Below are 27,593 nucleotides of genomic sequence, written 5' to 3'. Positions count from 1 at the left end.
ACCAAGTGCATTGCTATGAAGGATCTGAAAATGTGCATCAATCCTTTAGGATGGTTTTATTCTAACTCAACTGATGAAGTTTCATTCTGAAGATGTACTTTGGCAGAAATGTCATTATCAGAGCAGGAAGAAAATGGGATGTCTAGGGATATGCCTGAGATATAAAAAAAAGGGGTATTAAAATACCAGGATTTTTTCTAGGCATGTGAGAAAATACAAAATAAATAGGAAGGCCTATAGACTGGGAAGAATCATATCTATGCTCAAAAAGGGAGAAGAGAGTTCCTAATAGAACACCTTTCTAGAGAGAAGGACCCGCCAGAGGACTAGATGAAAGTGAGTTTTATCTCCTTAAAGAGGATGGTGAAACCAAATAGCGCCTAGAAACAGGGCGTTAGTATTTGTATCTAGGTCAGACTCTCCCCCTACTCTGTCTGCTTCAAGAGATCTCAGGTCCATCTCGAGAGGCGAGAAACACCTAGACTATCACTTCACATCCTTTCCTATTCCCCACCTCTAAGAAATGATCAGGTTTACCTTAAAGGCTAAACTGGCAAATAGACCTAATTTGATTTCAGTGTGTTCTTCTGACTCCTCTAATATCTCCACATCAACTCAATGCTACCTAAAACTTCAATAACAATTGACACAGTCTTTCTGTACAAAATGAGACAGAAGGTTTATAAGGTGAACACTAGTCTGAAGTACGCTTCCCTTAAACTCATGGGTTTTAAAATATTGTATGATCAAGTAGTGAGGGTAAGTGCTGATTAATATCAGGCTCTTTTTTGAGAGTAGAGAGATGATTAGATTGTAAGTAAAGAGCTGACACTTAAAGATAAAGTCCTTAGTGAGCCCAGAAAATAAGAGTTTAGAACTGCAAAAGATACTCAGAAAAAAAGATGCTGTGGACAGAGCCTATTTTTAGCCTTGTACAGCTGTGCCTACATACACCCAGCAGCAAGTTTACTAAAAATCAGTATTAAATGCCCCAGTCTTGTTCAGCATCTGTATGTCAGGACTCTAATGAGGAAAGTGGAGTTCTCATGAAGGGATCCTTTACAGAGGTATGAGTTTTTGTCCTTAGTTGCCCTCATAAGGTTAAGGAAATCACTACCTGCTAAGTGATCCTTAGAAGTTATTAAAATCAATATGGTTAGTCTCAGGAAATGTATGACCACCTTCTCCAACAAATGAGAGTATATCCTATAGACTCTTTACACTAAATGATCTTGTTTCTTTCTCTGGACACAAGATTTTCTCCATAGGAATGAGAGGAGTTGAGTCTGCTCCCCTGGTTACTAAGATGTTAGCAAAGGAGGTTCATATAGTTTGGGATTATATCACAGCCTTGAGAAAACCCCAAAGGTGGAATTACTAGCTCAAAAGGCCCAACATAACCCACAAGAGGTAATGTAAAGAGACATGGCTAGCAAAACTTCAGTGGTTCAGGGGATATTGGTGGACTAGTATTTGGTAGTTCTATGTAAGTGGCATCTTTCCCATGATCAAACTTGTAGGCTTGTGAGCCACAAAAGAGCCATGTTTTTACCAAACTGCAAGTTCACGACCAATTGAGAGGAATGTCATGTGGAGGTGAACACAAAGGGTGTCTTTGTCAAGGCACAAAGGAAGGCCACAGTCCCAGGTCCATGGGAAAAGAAGCTACAGTTACTCTGGTGTCCTATTGCTTTCCTCCAGTTATTTACCTGGACATTAGTTCCAGAAAAAGAAAGCAAAATGTGGACAGTAGTAAGCTTTGCCAGAAGAAAAGAATTATTGGTCTCAGGTGACCTAAAAAAAAAAAAAAACCCATTGCCATCGAGTCGATCTCGACTCATAGCAACCCTATAGGTCAGAGTATAACTGCCCCATAGAGTTTCCAAGGAGCAGCTGGTGGATTCAAACTGCCAACCTTTTGGTTAGCAGCCACTACACCTTAACCACTACACCACCAGGGTTTCCTCAGATGACCTAACCCAGAACCCAGTGTACCTAGGTGGTCTTAAAGTACCCAGAGTACCCAGGAAGGTAGTATCTGGTGAAATAGCTCCAATTCAGCTAACACTGTCAACCCTTTGAAGTCTTGGGAAACTAACAATAGCTCTTGGCATGGACCAATTAAACCTCAACAGGGGGCCAAGGACTTTAAAAATCTGCTGAATATGTTCTACTTAAACAGATCAGCAGTAGGGTATGAGGTGGTAGGCTGTTTGACTCTCCCCATTATTGATTCCACAATGAAAAACCCAACTCCCACGTTCTGAGAAAGACAAGTTGTAGTTATTCAAAACCGAGCGGAGAGACAAGGCAGCTGGAACCTCCTTTCCCTCCCGCCCATTTTAATAATTTTAGATGCTTTCAAAATTCTTTCCCTTGGCTCATGCATGTCTAGGTAGTTCTAGTTTGTGTGTCTACATTAAAAAATTTACACCGTTGTAAATTTAGAGCCTGTTTCATTGTTATTCGTTAAATAGTCAGCATGTCCAAGATAATTTAACGTAGCAGCTCTATTTATTTCAAAATTGAGACTGGTGGTGGTTAAGGGGACGTGAAGTTATCCTTGGGATCTTTCTTTTTCAATAAAAATGATAAAATATACAGTGTAACATTAAACTGATGACTAAAGTCCTCCAGGAATCTAAAGAAACCAGGTGGTATGCCAGGACCACATTCAGTAATGTACTGAAGTTTCCTTTACTTCTATACTTGAGGTTTGTCAGTCAATGAATACAGCTATGGTTAATAAAAAGTGAGAAACTATATGAAAACTGAGACTTTCCTTAATTTACTTTTTTTCTAAAAAATCCATGCTTATAGCCACATAATGGATCAAACTGAACAATTTTAAATAATCACTTCAAATTTCCAAATATTTTCTAATATTTGCTGGTTTGGCCCCTTGCAGACGCATCTTGTGAAGGAATACTAATTTTTTTTTTTCATGGTATTCTATAATGGGCAGGAAGCAGGAATACTTAGATTACGGTTGTCAAAAAACACACAGTTTTGTGTTGTTCATTTAGGTTGTGGTACGTTTTATGGTCTGTAGGCAAAAAGTAAGAACTGTTCTGTTTCCTTGTTGAGTTTGCACCCACATATGATTAAAACATCCTGCTTAATACCTCAATGAAAATTGCTATTATGAGTAATTTTCTTGGATGATGTGAGTGGTTTAATGGTTCACCAATGCTTCTGATTGTTGTTCTCGAGTTTAGTCCTGTTGGTAGAACATGATTTTCTTGATCATATTTAATAAGTCATCATAGTTAAGGTGCTATATAGAAATGACATTTTACTCTCTTAACACAGACATGCACCTAGCAGGATTTTGTGTTCAGATTGATATTTGCTTTTCCGTTAAAAACAGGAACATCAGTTTTTCTCTGATCTCCACCCACATTTTTTGGCTACATCTTTTAAATGTGTTGCAACTTCTCTGCCAGGGAGGTGAGTGGGTAGGGAAATCGTGCCATATACCTTTAGGGTTTTAAGAAAACCCAAACACTGAAACCACAGTCTGTCAATCTAATCTGAACAATGACTAAGCTGTAACTTTTGCTTTCATGTAATATTCAGTCTCATTACTGTCTAAGCAGACTTATACTATGTATTTCAGGGACTCAGTTTTTAAAAAGGTGAACATACATTTCTCTCTTAAAAGCACTGAAGATAGTAATCACTTTAATGTCCTTATTGCCTGTTAAAAGTGTTAGAATTTGCTTTATTAGTTAATTTTTAGAATTCTTAAATATGGGGGCTATATATAAGTGGAGCTAATCAGATACTGGAAACCCTGCTGGTGTAGTGGTTAAGAGCTATGGCTGCTAATCAAAAGGTTGGCAGTTTGAATTCACCAGGTGTTCCTTGGAAACCCTATGGGGCAGTTCTGCTCTGTCCTATAGGGTCACTATGGGTTAGAACTGACTCGATGGCAATGGTTTTTTTTGTTTGTTTGTTTTTAATCAGATACTATGTGATTAGATATTACAATGTGAATATGGAGACCACAGAGTCTCCACCATCTGTCTGTCACTTTGATGACTAAGGTGCACCTGACCCAAGCCATGGTATTTTTAATCACCTCATATGCACTCGAAAGCTGGACAATGAATAAGGAAGACTGAAGAAGAATGATGCCTTTGAATTGCGGTGGTGTTGAAGAATACTGAATATGCCATGGACTGCAAGAAGAACGAAAAATCTGTCTTGGAGAAGGAACAGCCAGAACGCTACGTAGAAGCAAAGATGGAGAGACTTCGTCACACTTTGAACATGTGATTAGAAGGGACCAATTCCTGGAGAAGGATATGGTAAAGTAGAGGGTCAGCAAAAAAGTGGAAGACCCTCAACAAGATGCACTGACACAGGGGCTGCAACAATGGGCTCACACATAGCAATGATTGTGAGGATGACACAGGAGCAGGCAACATTTTGCTCTGGTATATTTAGGGTCACTGTGAGTTGGACCCAACCTGGATGGCCCCTAACAACATTTTTGTAGAGTCTAAAAAAAAATCTAAGTGATCCATAAATACTATTTCCTAATTCCAAGGGCTTTTAAAGCTAAATAGCTCCTGAGAAATTTATTGATTTATGAAATTATGCCAAAACAATGTTGCATTCAAGCAAAAAAGACAGCTATCTGGCTAAGAGAATAGAAGAGATCCATATATGTACCTATCCCAAAGAAAGGTGATCCAATGGAATACAGAAATTACCCAACAATATCGTTAATACCACATGCAAGTAAAATTATGCTGAAGGTAATTTTAAAAAGGTTGCAGCAGTAAATTGACAGGGAACTACCACAAATACAAGTCAGATTCAGAAGAGGACATGGAGAAAGGGATATCACTGTTTATGTCAGATGGATCTTGGTTGAAAGCAGAGAATACCAGAAAGATGTTTACCTGTGTTTTATTGACAATGCAAAGGCATTCAACTGTGAGGATCATAACAAATTATGGATAACACTGCAAAGAATGGGAATTCCAGAACACTTAATAGTGCTCATGAGGAACCTGTACATACACCAAGAGGCAGTTATTCCAACAAAACAAGGGGATACTGTGTGGTTTAAAGTCAGGAAACGTATGCATCAGCATTGTATTCTTCACCATAATTACTCAATCTGTATGTTGAACAAATAATGCGAGAAGCTGGACTACATGAAGAAAAATGCAGTATCAGGATTGAAGGACTATATGAAGAAGAATAGGGCATTAGGATTGGACGAAGACTCATCAACAACCTTCAGTATGCAGACAATACAACCTTGCTTGCTGAAAGTAAAGAGGACTTAGAGTACTTATTGATGAAGATCAAAGACTACAGCCTTCATTCTGGCTAACAACTCAACAGAAAGAAAACAAAAATCCTCATGACTGGACCAACAAGCAACATCATGATAAAGAGAGAAAATACTAAAGTTGTCAAGGTTTTCACTTTACTTGGATTCACAATCACCATGGAAGCAGCAGTCAAAAAATCAAAAGACATATTGCATTGGGCAAATCTGCTGCAAAAGAACTCTTTAAAGTGTTAAAAAGCAAAGATGTCACTTTAAGGACTAAAGTGTGCCCGATCTAAGCCATGGTATTTTCAATCACCTCATAAGCCTGGGGAAGCTGGACAATGAGCAAGGAAGACCAAAGAATAAGAACTGATTCATTTAAATAATGCTGTTGGTGAAGAATACTGAATATACCATGGACTGCCAGAAGAACGAACAAATCTGTCTTGGAAGAAGCACAGCCAGAATGCTCCTTAGAAGCAAGGATGGCAAGACTTGGTCTCACATACTTCCAACATTTATCCGGAAGGATCATTTCCTGGAGAAGGACGTCATGCTAGGTAAAGTAAAAGGTCAGTGAAAAAGAGGAAGACCCTCAATGAGATGGACTGTCACAATGGCTGCCAACAACGGGCTCAAACATACCAATGATTGTGAGGATGGCACAGGACTGGGCAGTGTTTCATTCTGTTGTACACAGGGTCGCTAGGAGTCAGAACTGACTTGATGGCGCCTAACAACAACGAAGAAGAAGAATGGCAGGGTATATGTAGAAATAAGTTTACTGATGAATACATTCAGTTTCAGGTACCTACTGGGCCCAAGTGGAACCACCTGGCTGGCAGTGGGGTTTATGGGTCTGATGCTCAGAGAAGAGGCCAAGCTGGAGATACAGATTTGGGAGTTGTTAGTGTACGGATAGTTCTTAAAACTTTGAAAATGGACATGAGTAACCAGAATGAGTATATACAGAAAGGTGAGTCATATATCCTAACAAAATGCTGAGGTGGGTGGGGGAATGCTGAAATTTAAGCTGGTAATCAAGTATTTATTTGCTAATCAAATCTCTTATTATTTCATTCATTAAGCAGATCTGGTCTTTATCCATTTGGATGCTATAAAAATTGGTCACTAGCTCTTATAAACTTTATGGTTATGTAAAAGGAAAAATCATTGATCAATGTTTTATAAAAATGTGTTTAAAGCCTCCACACCCAAAAAAATTAGAGGATAAAATTCTTTTACTCCCTCGCTTTAACAGTTTTATTTGTGTAAAGCCCAATTATAAAGCAATACACTATTTACAGCTATTTTTTCTCATATATATTTCATTTCTTCATACAGAACCATGTCTGATTGATATTATATATTATAAGGTCAGCTTAAATGAATGTGTATCTGTACAATTATGTACAACCTTGGTTAAAACATTTCCACCTTTCTGAAGCAGCTAGTCAAATTTGAACAAAAAAATGTAATAAAAACCAAATTATTTGTGAAAATCCTTGGATTTGCAAACATTTATTGGTTTTTATCCTATGATTAATATAGTAAGCCCTGACCAAACTTATGCATTAAATCACTCTAGTTTGTTCCCATGTGGCACTTGACTGGCTGCAATGTACTAAAAGACCTCTGTTTTGATTCATAAAACCACATGAATTGAAATGCAACTCATGCCAGCACTGTATTTCAATTTACAGTCATGCTATGGTATTGAAGCATTGACTTCCTAAGTTCCACGCACAGTTATCTTCTGATTTGGATTCGGTCCCAGCAGAATTGAAAGTCTGTTCCTCAATTAATTCAACTGCCCAGAGTACCAGACAATCTGTGGGTTGTGTCCATTTAGTTTCCTATAAATCACTTTCCTCCCCGTCATTCAGTTCATCATTCGTGACTTATGCATAGTAGAAAATCTCCCTAAAACCTTTCTTACTCTGATTGCACTGGGCATTGTCTGAAAGGAATGGCTCTCATTACCCCCCTTGATAATTTACATTTTAATTCTAGTTCCAAAACAGCTGGCCTCTGCTTTGAAAAACGGTACAATAAATCCTTTGGGCACACCTCCTTCCTTTTCCAAAGCACCATGTCTTCCAAAGGACTCACGTTTCAAGTGGAAAACATTCTCAGAGAGTTTAAATGGACATTTGTAGATCATCTGCAGATGACAAGAAATTTGAATGAGAAATATTTTATCCATACTATGTCTGATGGATCATTTTAAGACTTATTACACAAAGAAAACACAGAATCATCAATAAATAAATATATATATATTAGTGGAAAAAATTTATTTGCCCTTCTAATGCAAAATATTCTGTCAAAAACAGCTCTGTCCTTTTTATTTTTAAAATCCTTACAAGCTACGGGAAGGGCAAATGTAATCTGCAAAGTGTATGGCTTTGTATCAGTCTTTTCCCAAAGCCTTGCCTCAGTTTCATCCTCCCAAAGATTCTAAATATTAGTATCAATCATTTTAACACATAACCACATTATGTTTGGCTCTTATTTAAGGGTTTCACATATATATTTTCTTCCACATGTATTTTAAACAGGTAGATTAGTGTTAAGTATTTATAGCCTCTTTAGTTATCGGGTGGGTTAGTTACCAAAGAAGTCCCTGGGTGGCACAAACAGTTCAAAACCACTCAGAGGCACCTCAGAAGACATACCTGGTGATCTGCTTCCAAAATGTCAATGTCACAGCCATGAAAACTGTATGAAGTAGTTCTCCTCTGCACACATGCAGTCACCACGAGTCAGGGTCGACTCAATGGCAACTGACAACAGCAGGTTCAAACTCATCTAATGGTACCAGAGAAGAAAAGGCCTGGAGATCTGCTTCCATTAAGATTACAGCCAAGAAAACCAAATGGAGCAGTTCTACTCTGTAACACACATGGGGTCGCCAGGACTCAGAACCAACTCAATAACAGCTAACAACAAAAAACTCAAGACCACTCACTCATTTTCCATTCTTCTCCAAAGAGAACCCTTCATCACAGTCAATCTGGTTTGCCTTGCTCATTGTCACTTCAGTCCTTTCCTTTTCCTAGTGTCCTACCTGGGGTGCTTTTCCAAACCCAGCAACTTATGCAGCCATTCCACATCCTATTTCCCACCTGAAGTCTTTTGCTGTCCAGTCAGCAAATGGTGGCAAATCTACCTCTTCTGAATTATAGTACTTACAGGACATACTATTTGTTATGGATTGAGTTATGTCACCCCAAAATACGTATTGTAAATCCTAACCTCTATGACTATGGGTAGAGCCCTGGCAGCACAGTGGTTAAGAACTCGTCTGCTAACCAAAAGGTTGGAAGTTTAAATCTACCAGGCTCTCCTTGTAAACTCTATGGGATAGTTCTACTCTGTCCCATAGGGTTGCTATGAGTCAGAGTTGACTTGATGGCAACGGGCAGGTCGAGTCGGTACGCCTGTGGGTATACTCCCATTTGGGAATGCGTTCTTTGTTATGTTAATGAGACAGGATTAATACAGGGTGTATCTTGAGTCAATCTCTTTTGAGATATAAAAGAGATTAAACATGGGAGGAGAGGAGAAATGGGGTATGATGGGTACCAAGACACTTGGAGATGTCCAAGGAACCAGGAACAAGAAGCTGAAGAGACAAGCACCTTCCTCCAGAGTCAACGAGAGAGATGGGTTTCCCCTAGAGGTGGCATTCTGAATTCAGACTTTTGCCCCCTAAACCGTGAAAATTAAATTTGTTTCTTAAAGCCATCCACTTGTAGTATTTCTATTACAGTAGCACTAGATGACTAAAACAGAATTTGCTACAGAGAAGTAGGGGTGCTGCTCTAACAAATACCTACAGTGTGGAAGTGGTTTTGGAATTGGGTAATGAGTAGAGGGTGGAAGAGTTTTCAGGTGCCTAATAGTAAGTCTTGGGTCTCTAATGTATGTCAGCTAGAAGAATAGGATAACATATTACATATTTTATTATATAACACAAGCATGGTTGTATACATATGAGGATATTAATTACTTCCTTTTTTTATTTTTAAAGTCTTTTCATTAATCCTTTGAAATGATATTTTACTTTATATTTCATGTTTAGTGACATCTCAATATTAAAAAGTCCATATTTGAATATAATTCCAATAACACTATTCAGAGCTTCATATATATTTGAATTACTTTTTCGTATTCATATTTTTTATTATTAACTTGAATAATTTCAAGTCTGGGAGACATATATATTTTTTTTCACTTTAAGCAATTTATATCATAAATTAACCCTTAAAACAAAACAAAATGGAAGTGAAGGAAAATAACTTGAAGAGAAATCAATAGCAATTCAATACTTCATTATAAAATAAAAATACTAATTTCTCTTATATTCTGTGATATTTGAAAATGCCTGGTAAATAACATTACCTGAAGGAATGAAAAAAAAGATAGCATTTTTGTTTTCTATGGAGGAAATACCTAGAAGAAAAATAAACTGCTTGCAAAAATCTAATCAAACTCTTTTTGATGTTAAGTTCAATAGAGCAATACACTGTCTATAACTCTGTGAAAAGTGCATTAAATTTTTTAGTGTAAGCAAAATATATGCATATGTATGAAGAGGTACACTAATAATCAATCTCACAGATGATGCAAGGTCATCATGGAATTGGGTTGGCTCACTTACCAAATTCTGAACAGATTTAGGAGCATCACCTCTAAAAGGCAAAATGTGTGGTACACTGTTACTTATACATTTCATTGCCATGTTGGTTGTTGTTTGCACCTGACCTTGTTTACAACTAAAGTTCCTATGGGAGAAACAGACAAAGGATACATTCATGTTGGAAATGGAATCCTTTTGTGATTACATTTCTCATATATGGATTAGTACTTCTCTCAGTTTAGTTTTTTTTTTTTTTTTAATTAGTTTTTCTTTCAGGCTCCCAGTGGCTTATTAAAAAAAAAAAAAATCTATATTTATCAGAAAAGTAAAAATATTAATACATAAAAATAACTTGTCTTAGGTACAAAAAGACTACAGGGGATTAAAATTACTTGTACATGTAATTCTCCAACATCCAAAGAAAATGACAGAATTTGGGTTACATTTATTTACAGCATTATATCAGATCAGGTTAATCAAAGCCTAGTCTTGTCTTCACCATTGATTTCTGATTTCCTAAATTATTTCTCTCTTGTGATTTAACACATTAGTGAATAAGATACAGATATATCCAAAGGGATTTAGAAGATATAATTAAGCGTTGAAAGTTTTTATGAGTCTCAAATAATTTCTGTCCCTACTACCTCAAAAATTAGAGTGCAATTCAAATCAAATCAAGGTCAACTTCTTTGTCATGGTCAACAGGACCGACATGACCTGGACCTGCCTTCCACTCTGTTATCCTGTTTCACCACCTTCCACCATGTTCATTAGACTCCAACACCATTAACTTGCTATCTGTTTCTCAAATATGCCATGTTTTTTCCTGCCTCAAGGCCTTTACTTTTGCTCTTTTTTCTGGCTTGGAAGCTCTTCCTCCAGTTATTAATATGGCTGGCTACTTCACAGAGCTCTGGTAGCACAGTGGTTAAGAGCTCAGCTGCTAACTAAAACTTCAGCAGTTCGAATCCACCAGCCACTCTTTGGAAACCCCATGGGGCAGTTCTACTCTGTCCTATACGGTTGCTATGACTCAGAATCAATTCAACAGCGACAGGTTTGGTTTCTTAGTTGGCTCCTTCACATTAGTCAGGTCTCCAAAGGCAGCCTATTCCAGCTGTTATGATTGAATTGTGTCCTACAAAAAGATAAGTTGAAGCCCTAACCCCAGTACCTGTGACCTTGTTTGGGAATAGGTTCTTTCTTTGAAGGTGTTATCAGTTAAGCTATGGAGGTCACGCTGGAGTAGGGTGGGTCCTAATCCCTTCTGTATGGCTTCTTATAAAAGAGGAGAACAGACATGGAGACAGTCACACTGGGGGCTGTATGAAGACATATCTATAAGCCAAGCAAGGCCAAGAGATGCCTGGGGCTACCAAAAGCTGGAAAAGACAAGAACACCATCCCAGTCAGTCTCTCTCATATGATTTTGTCTTACATTCTTCATAGGATTTATTTGTGTTTGAAATTTTTATTCACTTATTGTTTTACTTGTTGATTTCTGTCTCCTGCTACTAGACTATAAACTCGATGCGGGCTGGAATCCACAAGGCTTGTCACAATATCCTTCATACTTAAAAAAAGTGTTGTTACTAGGGACCCTATAATCATTAGTTAAATACATAAATAAATGAATCATGAACCATGATACTATAAATACTTGAGATTAACTAAACCCGCCCCCCCAAAAAAAATCTATTGCCATCGAGTCAATTCCAGAGTAGAACTACCCCATAGGGTTTCCAAGGAGTGGATGGTGGGTTCAAACTGCCGACCTTTTGGTTAGCAGCGGATCTTTTAACCACTGTGCCACCAGGGCTCCTAGCCTGATATTTATTTAAGTGGAAGAGAAACAGTGTAAGTCCTTCTCCAGTAAGTGCATAATTTACTAAAAGCTATTATTTATTTCTTTACAGACTTTAGATTTTCAGTGTATGGAATTCAATAAACCACATCTAAGAATATGAACAAAGAATATCTTATTTTAAAAAGGTTTGTATTCAGTAAGTATATATTTCTGATGTGCAATCAAAATGGCTTTTTTCCTGTATCTGTGGTTTAAGACAAACAAAAAAACACTTCAAGGGAATGAAATATGCCCATTCCATTCTTTTACCAATGTGCATGGAAAATATTACAATATGGTTAATGTGTTCAACTGCTAACCAAAAGGTTGGAGGTTCAAATTCACCCAGATATACCTCAAGAAAGGCTTAGCAACCTAATTTTGAAAAACCAGTCATTGAAAACCCTATGGAGCACAGTCCTACTTTGACCCACATGGGTCGCCATGAGTCGAAATTAACTAGACAACGACTGGTTTGATTGTTTTTTTTAAATATAATTTACTTTATTTTTTGTTGTCGAGAAAATACACAGCAGAACATACACCAATTCAACAATTTCTACACGTACAATTCAGTGACATGGACTACAATCTCCAAGTTGTGCAACAATTCACACCCTACTTTTCCAAATTTTTCCTCTCTCATTAAAATAAACTCACCATTTACCCTAAGCTTCCTTTCTTATCTTTCCAGTGGGAAAGATGTGGCAGTTTGCTTCTGTAGAGATTTACAGCCTTGGAAACCCTATGGGGTTGCTATGAGTCTGAATCAACAGTGGGTTTGGTTTGAGGTTTCTGTTGTCAATTTAATCCCATACTGATAGTTCTTCAAAAGAGCCCTGATATTCAAGGCAAGCATTCTTTACTGAAAGCAACTGGTTTTTTAAATGTTCTATCTACTCAGTGATAAAACAGCCATTCCAATTCTGATGGGTAATTAAACATGCTCAGCTAGAGAACTGGGACATACTCCACCACATTCTCTATCAGAAGGGTGACAGTAGAATTACTCCACTCCCTAGACAGTGGTACAGTTTCAATTCGCAGTGATTAGGCATATGTTTCTCTTTAAATGTTTAAGAACAGTTTCTGCTTAATTTCTTTCCTCCAAGATAACTCTCATGCCTTTCAAATATTTGTCAACTCAAGGCTCTACAATGCCTAAGCAGCGTGGGTGCAGGTGAAGCGCTACGGAACACAGTAACCATGGCAACACTTAATTCCCATTTAATTTGCTGTCTCACTGGAAGAAGCACAAAACAAGAGGGAGAGAGAACCGTAGGCAGAGAAGAGAAACAGGAAGACATATAAGAGGAGGGAGGTAAGTGGGCAACAGGCACAAACAGAGGCCCACAGCCTTTCTAGATCGCTTCCTCTAGCCAAAAAATGTGAAAGCTGAAGGAAACACAAAGGGAAAACTGTTTTTGAGAAAATTTCAAGGTGCTCTAGATCAGAATAAAGTTTCATTTTTTTAATTTTTGTTAGATTTTCCTGGTACACAGGACCAAACTTAAATAGACTCAATCAAGCTGGAGGCATCAGTATAGGTAATTCAAGCTCAGAGAAAAGCTCTTTGGTTTGCCAAATCCCTTAGAGTCTGGGATACATCCCCAGAGAGGTTAAACCTCAGTCCTGAGAGAACTAAGCCACAGGAATTGCCCTGCACCAGCAGCAGCCTTATAAGGATTTCCTGAATCAGGTTCAGTCCCGCCCACCTATGTAGCTTGTTGGAATGGCCCTAGAATTCTGAATCCCTCCCTCTTTTACAGCCATGTGAAAGTTACAGCTGAGTCACAAAGTTGGGCAACAAAGACTGTCACCTCACTCCACCCTTACAGAAGAAAAATATAAACAGAATAGGGAATGGAGAGCTAAAATGAGATGGCTGTTGCTGGCATCCATATCAGACACCAAGGTCGAGGTTGAATAACTGGGTCTCGGGTCTGGTTTCATTATTAACTGCATACCTTAGGTAAGTCACTTAGCCTCTCGTTGTCCCAGTTTACTTACATGTACATCAAAGCTTCATACCATCTGCTCTCTAAGGTTCCTCTTCCCCATCAAAAAATCCTCTAATTCATATGTAATTAGAAAATGTTGAGAATAGATACCCCTTCTGTCATGAGGCAGAGACACAGAAATAAAGACTGCATTTAATGACATTTTATGTTTTCCAAAGGGTAAGCACACAATTCTTCTAAGCCATTAAATTAATACATAGACCTATCGACTCAATGGCAGTGGGTTATTCTATTAGGCAGAATATAAATGTATTAGGAAACAAAGGAGAAGACTTTATTAAACATCAGTTAACTCATTTTCAATAACAGTTTTTGTTGTTGCTTTGTTTTCTAATGGAAAACTTGAGTTTCTTAATTACCTTTTGGGAAGGGGCTGAAATAGGGCAGTGAGGAGGTCCAGGGTGTATAAAGCTCTCAGAATTTCCAAATATGATATGGACCACCCCTATTTAATGTGGCCCTACTCAAAGCAAAACAAAACAAACATCATGGCATTGGTGACTCAGTTTGAAAGCTATAAGAACTTAAAAAAAAAAACAAAACACAAAATTTCACCAAAGGCCACTTAATGCACTGTTGCTGTTGTGTGCCATGGAGTCAATTCCAACTCATAGTAGGACAGAAAAGACTTGCCCCATAGGGTTTCCTACGCTGTAATCTTTATGGGAGCAGATAGCCAGGTCTTTTCTCCCTTGGAGCAGCTTGTGGGTTTGAACTGAAAACCTTTTGGTTAGCAGCTGAGGGCTTGACCATTGCACCAACCACCAAAATCCGTGGCGTTGAGTCGATTCCCACTCATAGCGACCCTATAGGGGCTCCTTTAATATATTATAATCATTTTAATCATGCAATCTATGAACGAGGCATAACTTTAGTCTGAGAAATAATGGCCAAAGTTCATTTAAATAAATTCTAAATCATACTCACTTCCTTGTTTCATAAGAGATTCAGCTTTCAGTAGGATGCTTAGTGTTTTCTTGGCAATACCATTCCTAAAATTCCATCAGTCCTGGCTTCTGCTGTTTAAATGAAGATCAACTGCATTTACCACACAAAAGCAGTGCCACCTGCACTTCCTAAATGGTAAATTTAAGTGGCCTGTATTTCAAATTAAGACATTTTGATCAATTCGAAGACGCTTTGAATTTGAGCAAACAATTTAGCTTTACCATCTGATTTGGATAATGAACAATGGAATTTGGACTATACCACTCCAAACAGAAAAATACAGCAATAGTCTGATATTCATCTAATCTGATTTCATCAATGAATGCTCATGGCACTGTTTTTCTTATAAATTTGTATTACAATGTGGAATATCACGTTGTTGTTGTTAGGTGCTGTCAGGTCGATTTCGACTCATAGTGACCTCATATGACAGAGCAGAACTCCCCCACAGGGTTTTCTAGGCTGTTATCTTTATGGGAGTAGATAGCCAGGTCTTTTTCCCACAGAGCTACTGGGTGGGTTTGAACCTCCAACCTTTTGGTTAGCAGCTGAGCGCTTAACCGTTATGCCACTAGGGCTCTTTGTAGAACATCACAGTAGAGCTTTTAATTTTTTTTAATCAACTGACTGCATAACAATTTGATCTGCACTGGTCGGGGGAGGGGCATATATATAAAAGGCCAACTCTGCCTTCAAGTTTTATTACATCCCTCTCACCACCAACACCACTACCATCACCATGTAAGCCCTTCGTGAAAGCCAAGGTAGACAAGTTTGGTTGCCGAATTAGTTGTTACAGATTCTAGGCCTCTGAGCAAAGAAAGAGTATGCTACAGATGGCAAATAACTGTTTAAATAATAAATAATAAGTGTAGCAACTTAAAGAATCAGGTTTTTCCTAGCTACACATTTAAATTTAAAAAACGCAAAACTGAATTCTAAAGCCTCTTTTGCTTAGTTTCCAAAGTGGACAAAAAGAATGTGGCATCTCATATAAACACCAATAAAAAATAGACAGCATTTTGTTTAAAATATTGCTGTGCTCAAAAATGTATAATCTTAAAGACTACATTACAATTTTGAGAGGTACAATACTCAAATAAAATAGTAAATTTTCACACCTAAGCATTATTTAATTTCCTTTTTGCCAAAGAAAATGATGCTACATCATTCTTACTAGCCAATAAAAAATTGAGAAACATCTTTCATACCAATTCATTACAGAATTTCACTGTGGTCCGTTAGCAACACAACACGCTAAAAAATAAATCCACTAAGACTTAAATAAATGTAAAGGGTTTATATTGACATGTTTATTTTGCCTCAAACAAATAGTCTGTGTTTTCACTTGTGAGTCTACTTTAAATGTAAAGGATTCACAGTTATGTGGTGAAATACACTCACGGATATCCAAGCACTGTGCACTTTGATCCTTTTGAGGTAGATTCAAAATGGCTAAAGATGATATTGTACAGAGTAATACAATTAGGGATATTACATTTAAATTTGAATTTATGTGGCTCAGCACTGATTGATCATACAGTAGCTGGTACTCAATTTATTAGTTATATATCAGCAGAATCAGTTAACTAACTTAATATATAGACAAATGATTGCCGGACATGTAATGACATTGACTAGTCAATTTAATTTTTAAAAAATCAAACCATTTGATTTGATATCTTGTAAATAAATATAAAAACTCAGTTTGTTAACCAAATTTTTCACTTTGAAAAAAACAGTTATGTATGTAGAGCTGTACCATTTTTGCTTGAAGAAAATTTTAAACTATAGAAGGTTAGTGAGGACACAGTTGAGATGAGCAATAAGGGCACTTGGGTAAACCTGGGCACAAATTAATGTGAAGAAACAGGCATTAACTTTTCTTCTTGATTCAGAAAGGCTTTCTAGAGGTAGGAAGCCTCATCAAGGACTGGCATACAAGGAAATGATTGTTCTAAACTTGGGGATATAAAGGGTAAGTTCAAAGTAAAAGCTAATATAGGGATGGAGCTCTGAGAAGAAGTTAGATGAAACTGCATGTTAGCTGAGAAATCTAATGGGAAACAGAGTTCCATAAAAAGAACAGGCTATATTATCATTTTCTAATGATCAATGATGTTTTCTGAATACAAATTGAAAGGAAAAAACAAAGGAAGAAAAAAGAAAGGAAGGAAAAAGGGAGGGAGGGAAGAAGAAAGGTAAAAAAGAAGATAAGGAAGGAGGGATGGAAAAAGGCAAGCTGTGTGATTTCATAAGTATACATATTTGTCTACCGGTAAAAGGCTTATTAACATAATAAAAGGAGTCAGAACCTACTCCACAGAAACAGATTTGTTTGTTTGTTTGTTTGTTTGTTTTTAATATGTTTTAGGGAGCCCTGGTGGTGCAGTGGTTAAAGTGCTTGGCTGCTAACCGAAAGGTCAGCAGTTCAAAACTACTAGCCCCTCAAAGGGAGACAGATGTGGCAGTTTGCTTCCCTAAAGATTTACAGCCTTGGAAACTGTATATGGCAGTTCCACCCTGCCCTATAGGGTCACCACGAGTCAGAATCAACTCAGCAGCAGTTTAGTATGTTTAAATAGAAAACAAATTGTTCAAACTTTCCCCAAAGTCCACAATAATAAACTTAACAATAGACTTAGCTCTATTGTTAAAAAGACTGAGCTCTTTACTTTGTCTAAATTTCCCCTGACTTTTACTAAAATGTATGAGTGAAAAGTATCACTGTTAAAGTAGTACCCCTCAAAGGAAAATTTTACTTTCTTGAATGAGAAAGATTAGATTCAAAGATCAGCTTCAAAGTGTTTTTCATAAAAAGTCAACTAATCATATTCACATTGTTTTAAAATTTTTAATTCACCACAGAAGCGCTTCCCATGAGCATCCTGTACAATCTTTACAAGGAAGCACTCGTGGCCTTAGTTCAAAGGAATGGCAGGGAAGGGATGGGGAGGAAATATTTTGTCAAGGTAGAAGAACAAAACAGATTTCTTCCCACTCCACCGACTTAGACAAAGCCTCATCTCCGTGGCTCTGCCTCGTCCTCTTCCTACATGCACAACTATTAACAGCTGAGCATTTGCTTTGGTTCCTCATCTCCCTCTACCCCCACCCACCCACCCACATTCTCACACACACCATCTCCCTTGATTATGGTCCTTTGTGTAACAGTTCTTAATTTATAGTTCTTCCAATGCTTTTAGTACCTGAAATTCCTTGAGAATATCAAAAGTTGTTTCTCAGAATATTCTGAGTTGGAAATTCCATGTGCAGTCCAGCATTTAATGACATGACCTTCTACAGCTTTCTTTATGTGTATGTAAGGGGAGCATCTGAGAGACCATCAGTACTCGTGTTATGTGTGTGAATATGCCAAAAGCAAAACGAAATTCATTGCCGTTGAGTCGATTCCGACTCACAGCAACCCCACGTGTTACACACAGAGTAGATCTCAGCTCCACAGGGTTTTCTTGCCTGTAATCTTTACAGAGGCAGCCCTGATAGCACAGTGGTTAAGAGATCAGCTACTAACCAAAAGGTCAGCAGTTCGAATCCACCAGCCACTCCTTGGAAGTCTTATGGGGCACCCTACTCTGGAAACCCTACTCCTAGAGGGTCACTATGAGCTGGAATGGACTCAACAGCAAGGGGTTTGTTTTGTTTTAGTCTTAAGAAACCAGATCACAAGGACTTTCTTCTGAGGTGCCAGTATGAGGGTTCAAACTTTCAACCTTTTGGTTAGCAGTCCAACACAAACCGTTATACACACACTCAAAGACAGTTACAGTTTATTGTTTATAATTATACCCGTCAACAGTAAAAAAAAAAAAAGTTATATTTTATCACTCCCTAGTTTTCTTTTTTAAAAAAGGTATATATGGAACAAAGAGACATTTACATGATTACTGCATAAAAGCTTGTCTATGAGGTGCACTTTTTTTTTTTTATGAGGTGCAGGGACATTGTCTCTGTGTCCAATTGCAATCCTTAGCACTTGTGTGTCATATCTGAAATGCAATAGCTACTCATTTGTATACTAACTACGTCTTATTCTCTGTTATAAAAGAAACAAATTCCTTCAGCTTTATTGTAAATTCCTTAAAGCCAGAGACCATACAGGTTTTGTCTTTTGTATCTCCCCCACATAGCCCCCGGTATATTTTGCATCCAGTAGAAATTTAATGGATATACAATGAATAAATAGATAAATGGGGATAAATGCTCTCCTAAATAAAAGGTAAAAGCTTCTGTGTCAAGAGAGTAACAGAGTGGAAGCCAAAAAACCTGGACAACAGTAAGTCTAACATTCAAACATGCAACTAAAAAGAATGGTATAAAGGAAAAAAAAAAAAAAAAAAAAACCAGTGAAATGATCAAAATCCTGTCCATAGATGAAAATGAAGGCCTAGATGAAGTAGATTGAGGTTATAGTAACAGTAAGGCATACAGAGAATCAAAGTAGTAAAAAGAACAAACACATCGGAGAGAAACAGATATGACTCAAAGAGCCTATTAGGGTCTTTATCAGACACAAAAGAGAGGTTGGGACTGTTTCAGAGCTGTTACTTTCAGGTTCATGCATTTTGTAATGGCTACTTCCAAAGTTAAGGAGTACTGATTTGGGGATGATGTTTTTATCATCTGTAACTATTATCAGACTCTTTATCTTATCTGTCAAGTAGAAATTAAGCATTGAAAAAAATTCAATAATCAGAGTAACCAACTTGAATATTAAAATCACCAAGTGGGTTTCCTAGCTGATATGGACATCAGTGAATAATTTAGGGATACACATATTGTCACTTACGCATCGAAGTGAAGGTAATAACTATTTTAAATGCCAAAAGTACCACTATATTTCCCAAAAAGCATAGCGATCCACTCTGTTATATAATAGGTAGCAAAACTCAACACAAAATAGTGGGTCATAAGAAAACACGCAAAAATATGCCAACAAGCATTTTTCCTCCTCCTCCCTTCTGACATGTAGAAAATTGGCAAATCGATTTAAACCAAAAGTGGTAAAGGAATGAAATTATTCCTTCAGGCTTAGAGGATTTGGTGCCAAGTTTCATTTCTGGCTGCATATTTCTGGCCAAGTTCAAGATCCCTGAAAAGAAATACATGAAAGAGAAAACAGCCCTTTAACCTCAGCAGAACAACATTAGTAGAGGCTGCTCTGGGCAGAGAAGGGCTTCTGCCTTGAGATGGGTGTGCTCCTGGTGTTGGTTTTCCACTGAGAAGATGCCTGCTCCCTCAAAGAATCTGAAGTACCTGCCATGGTGAGGTAATGGCTGTACCAGTTTCACTGGGTCCTGCTTTCTCAGCACATTCTTTCTCTCTCTCCTCCCTGAGAAGGTGCTGTAAACAAGTCATCCAGAAAGAGAACCACTGCAGAGAAGAAACAAATCCTGAGTTCGAAATTCCTAAGAACATTGGCTCTGGTTTTGGTCGTCTAGAAATAACCAGAAGCTTAAAGTAGCATAGACAGTCAGGAAGAAATGGGTTATTTGACCAGAAGGAAAAAATATATATATATATATGAATGGAGAGAAACAGAAAATGAAATTTCATGCAATCAAAATATTTTTTTAAAAGTAACCTCATTTTTCAAAATTGCTTATATCTCCAGGTGTATGTGTTAAGCAATTTTCTACCTAGGAAAAGGAAAAAAAAAAACCTTTGGGAAATTAAACAAAATTATAGCAAACTGTGAAATACTAAAAATTTAAATTAAATCAACCATGAATAAATCAACAGCATGTACCACTGATCTTAAAGGCACAATGGCTGTGATATTACATAAATCATGAGTACAGATTTAAACCTGTGATAATAGAATTTCCACCTCTTTTTGAGGGAAGTGTTTTGTGTGCTGGGGTGATTGAAGCATCCATGATTTACAAATTCACAAGGATTCCTACGAATATACAGACATGTATTGCCCAGTTAAACTGGTGTTTTGTGTCATATTCAGGTAAAATGCTGTAATCTTCCTCTTGAGCATAAAATCAAAATCATTCTAGAAAAGTTTTATTTATTCAATCTATTTTCACTGCCAAAAAAAAAAAAAACCCTAATTACCTACAGTCAAATGACAGGGTCACAGGGCTATGCTTTCAAACTAGGCTGGTACCTGCAGCAGCTCATGCATGGGACGTTTTGCATAATGTGGCTCACATAAAAAGGCTTTGTTCTCCATCGCCTCACTGCGGTTGTAAACCTCAATTTCAGCTGGGAGTTATTTCCTCTCCCAGGCTGATCATCTTAAAATAAATTATACCTTTAGCATTTAAGTTAGCTCCTTACCAACGTTCATCAATCCCTTTGTTTCACACTCCAAATTATACACTTCTCATCAATACTTTTTTTTTGTTTTGCATTACAGATTTCATTCATACCATAATCCCTAAAGCCCCCAAAAATGAATTCAAAAGGCTCATCTTTTAAATATCCACTCCCTTTTGCATTATGTATACAGTGTATTACGTGTGTGTTTGTGCGTGTTTGTGTGTGTACGGTTGTGTATGCATTTAAACAAAAACCCTTCACACTGACTCCGTTTTAAAGGGTCTATGTCCCAGAAGCATTATGCTAAGGGCTCATGGCAGATGGCAGACAGCAATTGTCACAAACGGGCTGCTGATGAAAGGTTTTTATTTTCTGACAAAATCCTGAAGCCCTCAGGCCAGGCAGAATAACATCAATTTCCAGTTTTCAAGGATGGTTTTTGTGACTCGAGCCGCTTTACTACCAGCCCCCAACACACACACACCCACCCCCCCACCGCCCCCCCCACACACTCCTGGGCTCTCCAACACTGTCTTGAAATCTCCGACCTTAAACAAAAGACGAGGTTGGGGAAGGAAGGCAGTCAGCACTGCAGCCCCCCCAAAAAACCTTTTAAAAAGAAAAAGAAGGAAAGAATAGATGTACTGTGGATGCAGCGTTGCACCCCCATCGTTTAAAAAGAAAAAAGCCTATGTGTATGAGCTAGCTCAACCCAAGCCCTTTCTTAGTGCCCCGCCCTCTAACACCACCAGACATCGATTTTTCATTTTCTTAAATGCGTAAATATTTATCAACCTTCTCCTTACAACTCTTTCTGAATAATTACAGGGGAAATGATTTTAAAGGGATAAGACTTCCCTCACTCATTCGTCGATGTGCAGTTCTCTGCAGCTGGATGGGACAAAAAAACCCCTCCACCTCGAATTCCTTTTTTCCATTATCTTTGTATAATTACCCACTCCCAGTCTCGCCACAACTCAGATAATATTAGCTCACAATACGCACAGTCTGGCCCGAGGTAAGTTTCCTGGCGCTTCAAAGTGGTACCTAAAAAGGTCACTCGCTCTTCTACAAAGCCAGAGCCCAGGTACCAGCGCTCTGTGGTGACACCTGGAGAGACGTGGCCTGAAGCTTCCGCCAGGTGGGAGACTGGACATTCGGCCAACCTGTGCCTGTTTCCAAGGCACGGAGGAAGAGGCAGCCCCCTCACCACTCCCATCCCTTTGCAGGCTGAGGCTTGTTCTACGGGGAAACCGAGCAAGACGAAAGACAGGCGTCGTACATAGAGCCAGAGGTGGTGACCGAACTCTTACCTGGGCGCAGACGCTGGATGCACCCGCGGTCGCCGCTGCCGCCGCTCCCAGACTCGGAGAGCGAACGCCCCCCGGGGAAGGAGTAGAAGGGGAAGAAGGGACAGGGGGAGAAGAAGGAGGAGGAGGAGGAGGAAGAGAAAGGAGTGGAAGGGAAGAAGAGGAGGGGATGCAGATGCTGCTGCTGCTGCCGCCGCGGCCGCCCAGAGCCCGCGCCGCCGAGCGCCCGCCTCGTCTGAGCGGCGCCCGCCCCGGCTCCCAGTTCGGCCGCCCCGCCCCGCCCCGCCTGCCCCGCCCCCGCAAGTCCCGCCCGGCTCCGAGCCGGTCCGCCGCTCGATGCTGGCCTGCCGCCGCCGCAGTGTCCGGGAGGGGCGAGCGCGGCCCCGCCTCCCGCCGCAGCCAGCCCGCCGCCCGGCGGTGACAAGGAGCTTGGGTGCTTCGGAGCCCGCCCAGCCTCGGTGAAATGAGGATGTGGGGCTGGAGGGACGAGGCTACCACCCGAAGGGGCCCCTCCCTAGAGAATTAGCCACCGCCTCCCCCCGCCCCCCCCCGCTCCTCTGGGCAGCAGGGACCAGCCGGCCTTCTGCACCTATGGCCTTGAGAAATCGTTGGACATCGGCTTTAGTATTTTAGGAGGAGCCCCCGCATGAAGCCCCCTCCTTTCTTTCCTTGAGGCGCATGAAGCCCCCTCCTTTCTTTCCTTGAGGCCGGGATTCCAGTAACCCCTCAGTGGAGAAGGTGGTCTGGCGTTGCCTCCACAAACCTAACGATTGTATCCACAAACGACAAAGGAAAAGTAGGGGAGCTTAAGAACATAAAAAAAAAAACCTGTAAATACTAAAGGAGCGATGGCTGAGTGTTCAGAGAATTCTAAACTCAGCTGACAATAAACAGGTTCATTTATTTATTCAACAAGTGTTTATTGAAATTTACTTTGTGTCAGGAACTATTCTAGGCACAGAAGAGGTATCAGTGGAAAAAACAGACCAAAAACAAAAAAAGAAAAACCTCTGCCTTCGTGGACATCACATTCTGGATAATCAGTGTATGATCCAGGGACAGTTCATGAAATCTCAATGTCGGTTTATTAATATGTCAGATGGGGATTAAAGATGCCAGTCCTACCCTTCTCACATGTTTAAAATGAGGATATAATAAGAATGTATAAGAAGGGCCTTTGACAAATATGATGATGCAAAATAGCAAATTAGTGCAGAAAATGTTGACCTTGAAATGTGAAATGTCACCTTCTTAGAAAATCGTCTCTTAAATACTTTTGTAAGTGCAGAGAAAAGAGATTCTTTACCACGGAATCTTTATAATCTGAGAACAGTAATTTCTTGTAAGTAAAAAGAGAGCTAAAAAAAAAATTTTTTTTTTTTTTAAGAGAGCTAAGATGCGACATAGAATTGCTTCAAGTGTCCATATCAGGTATTGACAAGGTGCTTTTAAGGTCACCCAGGATAGTAGGGTATGGCTTGCTTGGTTTCAGCAACGCTGATGAAACAGCAGCTATAATTTGGTTTTGTCACCTAAATTAACTATAGAATCATAGAATTATAAAGTATTATACTATTCTCAGTGAAGTAAATGAAATGTTTGCAATGAATGGGACGATAATCTCAGCAGAGAACCTAAATTATTAAGAAGCAACAGAAAGATTACCACTGCAAAATATAATATTTGAAATTAAAAGAAATGACCAAAACTTTTTCCAAAGGCATCACACTGTTTTTATATTCCCACCGGCAATATCCGAAAGTTCTGGTTGCTCTACATCTTTGCTAACATATGATTGTGTCTGTCTTTTTAATTTTAGTCATTATACTTCGTATGCCCACCACTCATCTGCCAGTTTGTCATACTGTGGTGGCTTGCATATTGCTGTGATGCTGGATGCTATGTCACCGGTATTTCAAATAACAGCAGGGTCACCCATGGTGGAGAGGTTTCAGTAGAGCTCCCAGCCTAAGAGAGACTAGGAAGAAGAACCTGGAAGTCTACTTTTGAAAAAAATTGTGAGCAAAAACCTTATGAATAGCTGGGGAACACTGTCTGACATACTGCCAGGAGAAAAGCCTCTCAGGTTGGAAACTCCCAAAATACAACTGCAGAAGAGCTACCTCATCAGAGTAGAGTCAACCTTAATGACATGGATGGAGTAAAGTTTTGGGGGCCTTCATTAGTTGATGTGACATGACTCAAAATGAGAAGAAACAGCTGCAAACATCCAGAATGTGGAAAGTAAGAAATATGAATCTAGGAAAATTAGAAGTTGTCAAAAATGAAATGACCCATAACAAGAGAAGAGTGTGAAAAGGTTTAAAAAAAAAAATTCCCAACAACAACAAAAAAAGTCCTGGTCCAGATAGCTTCACCGGAGATTTCTACCAAACATTCAGAGAAGAGCTCACACAAGTCCTACTCAAACTATTTCAGAACATAGAAAAGGAAAGTGTACTTTCAAATTCATTCCGTGAAACCAGTATAACCCTAATACAAAACCAGGCAAAGACACCACAAAAAAAGAAAATTACAGATCAATATCTCTCATGAATATAGATGCCAAAATTCTCAACAAAATTCTAGCCAATAGAATTCCATACCACATTAAAAAATAATAATAATAATGCACCAGGACCAAGTGGGATTCATACCAGGTTTGCAAGGATGGTTCAACATTAGAAAATCAATCAATGTAATATACCACATAAATAAAACAAAAGAATCACGTGATCATCTCAGGTGACACAGAAAAAGCATTTGATAAAGTCCAATACCCGTTCCTGATAAGAACTCTTAGTAAAATAGGATAGAAGGGAAATTCCTCAACATAATAAAGAGCATCTAAACGAAACCACCAGACAACATCGTTCTCAACAGAGGGAGGCTGAAAACACTCCCCATGAGAACAGGAACAAGACAAGGATGTCCTTTATCACCACTCCTATTTAACATTGTACTGGAAGTCCTACCTAGAACAATAAAGTAAGAAAAAGAAAAAAAGGGCATCCAATTGGTAAGTAAGAAGTAAAACTATACCTAAGAACCTAAGAATCATAAAGACTCCACAAGAAAACTGCTAGAACTAATAGAAAGATTCAGCAGAGTAGCACGATACAAGATAAACACACGAAAATTAGTTGGTTTCCTATACACCAATAGAGAGAACTATGAAAAGAAAATCAGGAAAGCAATAGCATTTATAATAAACCCTGTCAATGACTGAATTGTGTCCCTCTAAAATATCTGTCAACTTGGCTATGCCATGATTCCCAGTTGTGTGATTGTCCACCATTTTGTCTTCCGATGTGGTTTTCCTATGTGTTGTAAATCCTATCTCTACGATGTTAATGTATGGGATTAGTGGCAGTTATGTTAATGAGGCAGGACTCAATCTACAAGACTAGATTGTGTCTTAAGCCAACATTTTTTGAGATACAAAACAGAGATGTGAACAAAGAGACAGGGACCTCATACCACCAAAAAAAGCAGCACTGGGAGCACAGCACTTCCTTTGGATGCAGGATTCCTGCGCTGAGAAGCTCCTAGTCCAGGGGAAGATTGATGACAAGGACCTTCCTCCAGAGCTGACAGAGAGAGAAAGCCTTTTCCTGGACCCAATGCCCTGAATTTGGACTTCTAGCCTACTTGACTGTGAGAGAATAAATTTTTCGTTGAGGCCATCCACTTGTGGTACTTCTGGTATAGCAGCACTAGATAACTAAGACAACCCTTAAAGAAATAAAACATTTAGGAATAAATCTAACCAGGGACATAAAAAACAACAAAACCTGTTGCCATCAAGTTGATTCCAACTCATAGCGACCCCATAGGACAGGATAGAACTGCCCCATAGGATTTCCAAGGAGCACCTGGTGGATTCAAACTGCTGACCTTTTGGTTAGTAGCTGAACTCTTTAATCACTACACTACCAGGGTTTCCAGAAACATAAAAGACCTATACAAAGAAAACTGCAAAACACTACTCAAGAAACCAAAATGAACCTACATAAATGCAAAAACATACCATGCTAATGGATAAGTAGACTCAACATTGTGAAAATGTCATTTCTACCCAAACCCAGTGCCCTCGAGTCGATTCTGACTCATAGCGACCCTATAGGACGGAGTAGAACTGCCCCATAGAGTTTCCAAGGAGCGCCTGGCGGATTCGAACTGCCGACCCTTTGGTTAGCAGCCATAGCACTTAACCACTACAACCCAGTCCCGATCTAAGTACCAACAGCATTCTTTAACGAGGTGGAAAAACTAATCGTTAACTTTATATGGAAAGGAAAGAGGCCCTGGAAAGGAAAGCAGTACTGAGGAAGAAGAACACAGAAGGAGGCCTACCACTACCTGACCTTACAACCTACTATACAGCTACAGTAGTCAAAACAGCCTGGTACTGGTACATCGACGGACACATTGACTAATGGAATAGAATCGAGAACCCAGATGTAAATCCATCTACCTATGGCTACCTGATATTTGACAAAGGCCCCAAGTCCATTGAATGGGGAAAAGACAGTCTTTTTAACAAATAGTGCTGGCAAAACTGGATGTCCATCTGCAAAAAAATGAAACAGGACCCATACCACACACCATACACAAAAACTAAATCAAAATGCATCAAAGACCTAAATATAAAACAAAAACCATAAAGATCATGGAAGAAAAAATGGGGACCCTAATATACAGCATAAACAGGATGTTGTTGTTGTGTTGTTAGGTGCTGTCAAGTCAGTTCCGAATCATAGCGAGCATGTTCTTCCCTTTTGGTATTCCATTTCCAGCTCTTTGCACATGTCATTATAATACTTTACTTTGTCTTCTCAAGATGCCCTTTGAAATCATCTGTTTAGTTCTTTTACTTCATCAGTTCTTCCCTTGATGCTTAAGAGCAAGTTTCAGAGTCTCTTCTGACATCCATCTTGGTCTTTTCTTTCTTTCCTGTCTTTTCAATGACCTCTTGCTTTCTTCATGGATGATGTCCTTGATGTCATTCCACAACTCTTCTGGTCTTTGGTCGCTAGTGTTTAATGCATCAAATCTATTCTTCAGGTGGTCTCTAAATTCAGGTGGGATATACTGAAGGTCATATTTTGGCTCTCGTGGACTTGCTCTGATTTTCTTCAGTTTCAGCTTGAACTTGCATATGAGCAATTGATGGTCTGTTCCACAGTCGGCCCCTGGCCTTGTTCTGACTGATCATACTGAGCTTTTCCAT

General features: G+C 38.9%; 1 protein-coding gene across 36 annotated transcripts in view; it reads right to left on the bottom strand.

Moving 5' to 3' along the window:
• The window catches only part of MAP2 (microtubule associated protein 2), a 288,976-nt gene extending 266,374 nt beyond the window's left edge, over positions 1 to 22,602 (bottom strand). For all 36 annotated transcript variants that reach the window (XM_049888022.1, XM_049888038.1, XM_049888039.1 and 33 more), the window contains exon 1: positions 22,364 to 22,602. The gene's annotated coding sequence lies outside the window, so the exon portion shown is untranslated. The remainder of the gene's footprint in view (positions 1 to 22,363) is intronic.
• Positions 22,603 to 27,593: the final 4,991 nt, after the last annotated feature.

This window comes from Elephas maximus, chromosome 6, assembly GCF_024166365.1.
Source record: "Elephas maximus indicus isolate mEleMax1 chromosome 6, mEleMax1 primary haplotype, whole genome shotgun sequence".
NCBI classification, from domain to species: domain Eukaryota; kingdom Metazoa; phylum Chordata; class Mammalia; order Proboscidea; family Elephantidae; genus Elephas; species Elephas maximus.
Note: the sequence above shows the minus strand (reverse complement) of the source record. Positions and strands in the feature narration are given on the sequence as shown.